This window comes from Aulostomus chinensis, chromosome 12 (genome assembly GCF_037954235.1).
Source record: "Aulostomus chinensis isolate RoL2024-O1b breed Wild chromosome 12, RoL_Achi_v1.0, whole genome shotgun sequence".
NCBI classification, from domain to species: Eukaryota; Metazoa; Chordata; class Actinopteri; order Syngnathiformes; family Aulostomidae; genus Aulostomus; species Aulostomus chinensis.
In genome coordinates this window covers 26095308-26101571 of record NC_141331.1, presented here as the reverse complement: position 1 = coordinate 26101571, position 6264 = coordinate 26095308, and positions in this window count along the sequence as shown.

Here is a 6264-nt window from a genome sequence, read left to right as displayed (position 1 = left end):
GTTTTAATCTAGGTCTTAGTCAACAACAATTAAAAATATTTTAGTCGTCAATTTTAGTTGTCATTTGCTTTTACATTTGAATGGCCCAGGGGAAACCAGGGAAGCAGGGCCTGACTTTGAGGAGCCCCTTAGGGTCAGTGGATTCCCTGGGACCGTGCTAGGGCCCCTTAGCATCTAGATGGCTTAAATTCACAGTACATGCTCCTCTGGGGCATTATATTATGTGTGTAAAGTTTGGTGTATGTAGCCCAAGTAGAAATACTAGAACCTAGGTTCGATCCTCAATCCTGCTCCAAAAGGCTCTAGGAGTGCAGCAGTCACAGACCCTGATGTTGCCCAGTTTCACAAGAGGATAGTTTTTTCTCTTTTAACCTAGGAAGTTGAAATTGTAGTATGTTGTTCTGTCCTCCATAAGGATCGCATCTGTGGTGGTTTGACCCCCCTAAGTCCTTTCTGCTGTCCGTAAAGGGCGTGGCAAAGTCCAATAACGTCTATCAATGAAGCATCATAACTTGGACAAAGTTGCTCCAAGTGAGGTGAGATTTCTGGGATGAGTTCACACCTCTGCCAGAAAGCAATATTTAAAATTTAGAAGCCCCACCTTCTTCCTGAAGCTACTTCCTGTTTGGGAGGGGTTCTACAATTATTCCACCAAATTATGATTTTATAAATTTTAGAGGCCTCACAGTTCAAGTTTCAGGTCTGTATCCACTGTGGAGGCCAAATGAGAGCAAAAGAGCAACAGGGTCAAAGGTCACTAGGCCTCATGTCTCAGCCAGGCCTCAAAGGGTTAAGTGAGCCTTTTGGAGCTCCTTTGAAAAAAGGCCTGAAACCAATCTTGCTCCAAGACAAAAATGAAGAATGATCTTTGGGAACATTTTCACATCTTTAAGACGTCTCTTTGCTTTCTCCTGCTGCTTATGCTTTTATCTGCCTTTTAATCATTTTACTTTCATTTGACTTTTTTTTCTGCCAGTCTTGGATATGATTTTGTTTCTTTCTTTTAAGTAAACCAAGACTTCTTAATCATTTTTATGCTTTTTAAAAAAAACGTATCTGACGACTCAGCGACAAGTTTTCAACATGACTGAAGGAGTAACCCAAACAGAGTCTCCCTGCGAAAACTGTCGGATTTACAAACAACAAATTTGTGCACTACAAGAGCGGATTTTCACCCTAGAAACAGAAAAAGGACTTCATGATACTCTTCCAGTGATCTCCAGTGGTAAGAAATCCACTTTTACTTCCAAAGAAAGGGGTGAAAAGACTGCTACTCACAACCTAAAGCTAAATGACACTGTGTCTTTTCCGAGGCTTGACCGTAATCTTGGTGCTAAACCAAAGACACGTCAAAATGTTCGGAATGAAAGACTAATTACATTACCCGGAATAAAGTTAACCAACAGATTCTTACCACTGTCACATAAAAATGGGGATGACGTCAAAGCAGGGCAGCAGCCTGGCCGAAAAACTGTGCCAAGCGTCAAGGTCAAAGATACGCTGCTGCTAGGAGACGGGGCCGTATCTAACATAAACTGTAAGCAGATAATAACAAGCAGCTACCCCAGTGCTACAGTGTCTGACATCACTCAGGCGCTACCTAGGGAGCTGGCTAAGAACCAGGGAGTGAAACAGCTGATCGTTCATGTGGGTGCAGTGGACATCAGAAATGAACAGTCTGAAATCTTGAAAGAAGACTTTCTTGCACTCTTTGAGAGACTCCATAAAGTGGGGTTACCCACGTTTATTAGTGGACCCCTCCCAAACACGGACAGGAAAGTGAATAAATTCAGCCGACTGCTTCAGTTGAACACGTGGCTACCCAACATCTGCGAGTCCAGAGGACTGCATTACATCGAGAACTTTAACCTGTTTTGGCATCGAGGTGACCTTTTCAGAGGAAAAGGGCCACACCTGAATGGAGATGGAGTAAAGAGGCTGACGGATAACCTCCTCCACGCTCTGAGGCATCAGAACCGGCCTGAACTGAACCAGGCTTGCGGGCAACCGATGAGAGAAAAGAGGAGAGGGAGAGGAGCTCCCTCTTCCCCACCCAAGGACCCGGCAAAGGATGTACCCAAAACAGCACCTTCTGCAACCACTGGAAAGGACTCAGCCACAGCAGCCTCAACAACAAAACCTGTATCCCCAGCGAAGGCATCAGCTCCAGCTCCCACAACAACAACATCAGCATCTTCAGAAAACAACTCTGCTGCAGCTGCAAGGACAAAACCTGCATCTCCGGAGAAGGTTAGGGATGCAGCATCCCTGTCACCTTCTCCCTCACCGCCGTCCTGGGCACCGCCTGCTGTGTCTACGCCCTCCGGAGACTCTTCACTCTCATTCCCATCTCCACAGTCACCTTTGAGATTTCCAAACCATCTTGAAAGCTTGATAAAATCAGGCACGAAAATGGTTCCTTTCACTCCAGACATGATTAGATCGAGGGTTCTAGCCCCAAAGAAGTATCGTGCCCCTTCCCCTCCCCCCAGAGTCCCCCCAGCTCGGTCTTCACCACCAGGCCCAGCTGTAATCTCCAACAGTGTCACCACTGCTGTCTAGGATGTAAAGGGCCTCTGCGTTGCTACCACTCATAGTATACCCAACTGGAGGTCCAGGGAGGAGAACTTCTCTGCAAAAACAATACCTACTGTAATATCACGAAGATTAGATAAGAGAGAGACAGACAGACCATATGAGCAGAGAAATCGAATCCATATCTCTTGTAAGAACTTAGAGTCCTTTGAAACTCAGTCTAATCTCAAACATGCTGTGCTTAATGTCAGATCTTTAAATAACAAATCATTTTTAATTAATAATTTTATTTCTTCTCGTGATCTTGATTTAATGTTTTTAACTGAGACGTGGCTTGACAAAAATACAGGTAATGCAGTCCTGATTGAGTCTACTCCACCTCACTACACCTTTGAATCTGAAACAAGACAGAGCAAGAGAGGTGGAGGGGTGTGTAGCATATTCAGAGAAAATAGAGTTATACAAAAATTGTCGTTTGGAGTTTTTTCATCATTTGAGTATTTGTCATTCAAATTGGAGTTAAAACAAGCCACCATACTTTATATCACTATTTATAGGCCACCACAGAACTGTTTTATTGATGATTTTACTGAATTACTTTCAGCTGTGTGCACTGAATTTGACTGTTTGGTTATTACAGGTGATTTAAATGTGCATGTGGATGTAGCCAGTGACAGACATGCTAAAGAACTCAGTGCTGTCCTTGAAACGTTTGGTCTAACTCAGCATGTGAACGAACCCACTCACAACAGAGGGCACACACTGGACGTGCTCATTACAAAAGGGGTTATTGTTTCAGGTGTGAATGTCATGGATATTGCATTATCAGATCATTTTTGTGTTTTCTTTAATCTGTCTGTTATACCCAAGCCAGCACATGGGTCGTCAATGGTTCGGAGAAGACTCATAAATGACAAAACAAGGACACAGTTTATGGAAATGGTTGCTTTTGAAAACACCTCTGGTTCTAATGTTAATGATCTGTTAAACTCGTATACATCAAGTGTTTTGAATGTCTTGGACACCATTGCTCCTGTTAAGGTTAGAATAGTTAAAGACAGACAAAAAGCACCATGGAGAAATGAAGACTCTGTCAGGGCACAAAAAAGAGGGTGCCGGAGAGCGGAACGGAAATGGCGCAAATCAAAGCTACAGGTTGACTATGACATTTATAAACAAAAATTATCCATGTTTAACCAGACTTTACGAAGAGCTAGGGAGAGGTATTTCTCTGAAGTGGTATCTAATGGTAATTCTTGAGTTCTGTTTGCTACTGTAAACAGATTAACAAACCCTTCGGTTCCACTACCCTTAGAATTCATTTCTACATCAAAATGCAATGAATTTGCAAAATTCTTTCGTGATAAAGTTTAAGATATTAAAAAAGCTATCATTTCTAACACACAAATGATAGCCCAGCATCCACCTGAACACCTAGAGCTGGCACATTTCACTCCTGTCAGTGACAAAACAGTCGAAGAGATTATTTCAGGTCTGAGTTCATCTACATGCTGCCTTGATGAGTTACCCACTAGATTTGTAAAGACTGTGCTGAGCAGCCTGTTACCAAAAGTTACTCATTTAGTTAAGATTTCACTAGAGACTGGAACATTTCCAAGGGCCCTGAAAACTGCGGTCATTAAGCCTCTTTTAAAGAAGAGCAGTCTTGATGCCATGGTTCTGAACAACTACCGGCCCATATCAAACCTGCCATTCCTAGGAAAAGTCCTCGAAAAAGTTGTTTATCAACAACTCACTGACTTTCTCCTGTCCAACAATGCTTTTGATACTTTCCAGTCTGGCTTTAGGCCCCACCACAGCACTGAGACAGCTCTGATCAAGGTGATAAATGACATCCGCCTAAACACAGACAAAGGCAAAGTCTCAGTCTTAGTCCTGCTTGACTTGAGTGCTGCCTTTGACACAGTTGACCATGAGATCCTTTTACAGAGGCTAGAGAATTGGCTGGGAATCTCTGGTTCTGCTCTAAAGTGGTTCAAGTCCTATCTTGAGGAGAGAACATACTTTGTTGAAATTGGAAATTGCACCTCAGACAAAATGGCCATGACCTGTGGTGTCCCCCAAGGTTCAATCTTGGGGCCCCTCTTGTTCAACCTATACATGCTTCCACTAGGCCAACTAATAAGCAGCCATAATGTGTCCTACCAGAACTATGCAGACGACACTCAGATCTCTGTGTCTCTGACAGCAGGTGAACATGGACCTGTGGATTCACTCTTCCACTGCATCCAACATGTAAGCATGTGGATGCAAAACAACTTTCTCCAGCTAAACTCAGAAAAAACGGAATTAATCGTTTTTGGGCCACAGAAGCAAAGAGAAAGTGTGATCAGTCACCTTGAATCCCTTTTTCTAAAACCAAAACAACAGGTTAGAAATCTGGGGGTAATATTGGACTCAGATCTGAACTTTAACAGCCACATAAAGTCAGTAATATCAGCAGCCTTTTACCATCTAAAAAACATTGCCAAAATCAAAGGTATAGTGTCTAAACCAGACTTGGAGAGACTAATCCATGCATTTGTCTCCAGTAGGTTAGACTAGTGTAACGGCCTGCTCACTGGTATCTCTAAACAAGCTGTTAAACAGCTACAATACATTCAGAACGCTACAGCTCGAGTCCTGACTAGAACCAGAAATTACGACCATATTAGTCCAGTGCTCAGATCTCTGCACTGGCTTCCTGTTGCTCAGAGAATAGACTTTAAGACAGCTCTGCTTGTATACAAGTGTCTTCATGGTCAAGCACCGAAGTACATCTCTGACATGTTAGACCCATATGAGCCCTCCAGGTCTCTGAGAACCTCAGGTAGAGGTCTCCTACAGGGGCCCAGAGTCAGGACAAAACATGATGAAGCTACTTTCCAGTTTTCTGCAGCTAAAATCTGGAACAGTCTTCCAGAAAATGTGAGACAGGCATCAACTGTGACAATGTTTAAGACCAGGCTGAAAACTACTCTGTTCAGTCGTGCATACGACAGCTGAAAGTATTTTATCTGCACTCTTGTCCTTTTCTTCTCCTTTTCTTTAAATTAATGATTCTATTTATGTTTTATGATTTTATAGTAAAAATACATGTCAGAAGGACAAAAATTACATTTGAAAAGAAATGACATGACATTACCAGCATAATATATGAAGAACAGTTAGGATAAATTTAACTTGCCAAATAGTTTGGATTTCTTTAATGATATCCTTGATTAACATCAGTGTGGTTTGTTCCATTCAATAATAAATCTGTAAATACAGCATGAAAATGATGGAACTAAAAGGCCACCTCTGAGTGCAGGAGTTCGCCTCTGTGACGGATGTGACGTCAGCAGACCGCCATTAGTTTGAATCATTGTTTCTATTCTTAATGCTGATTGTTAGCTCTATACTGGTTACAAATGGACTTTGTAGGTAGAATAAACATCCAGAAATTAAATTAATGTGCTGATTGTCTTATTAATGAAAAGATAAAGTATTAAAAATATGTTGTTTATATTTCCTCGGAGTGAGCGATAACTTCTGGATTTTCTCACAGAAAACCGAAATGCGGAATTCCACGGAAGCTGATACATGTAATTCCTGGCGCACTTTCATGTTATTTTTTATTGAACAGCTATAGTAAACAATCACATCAGCGTAGTTATTTTATATTTTGATGGTAATTCCTGGGCCAATATGTTTTATATTATTTTTTATTAGTCAACAATCACACAAATA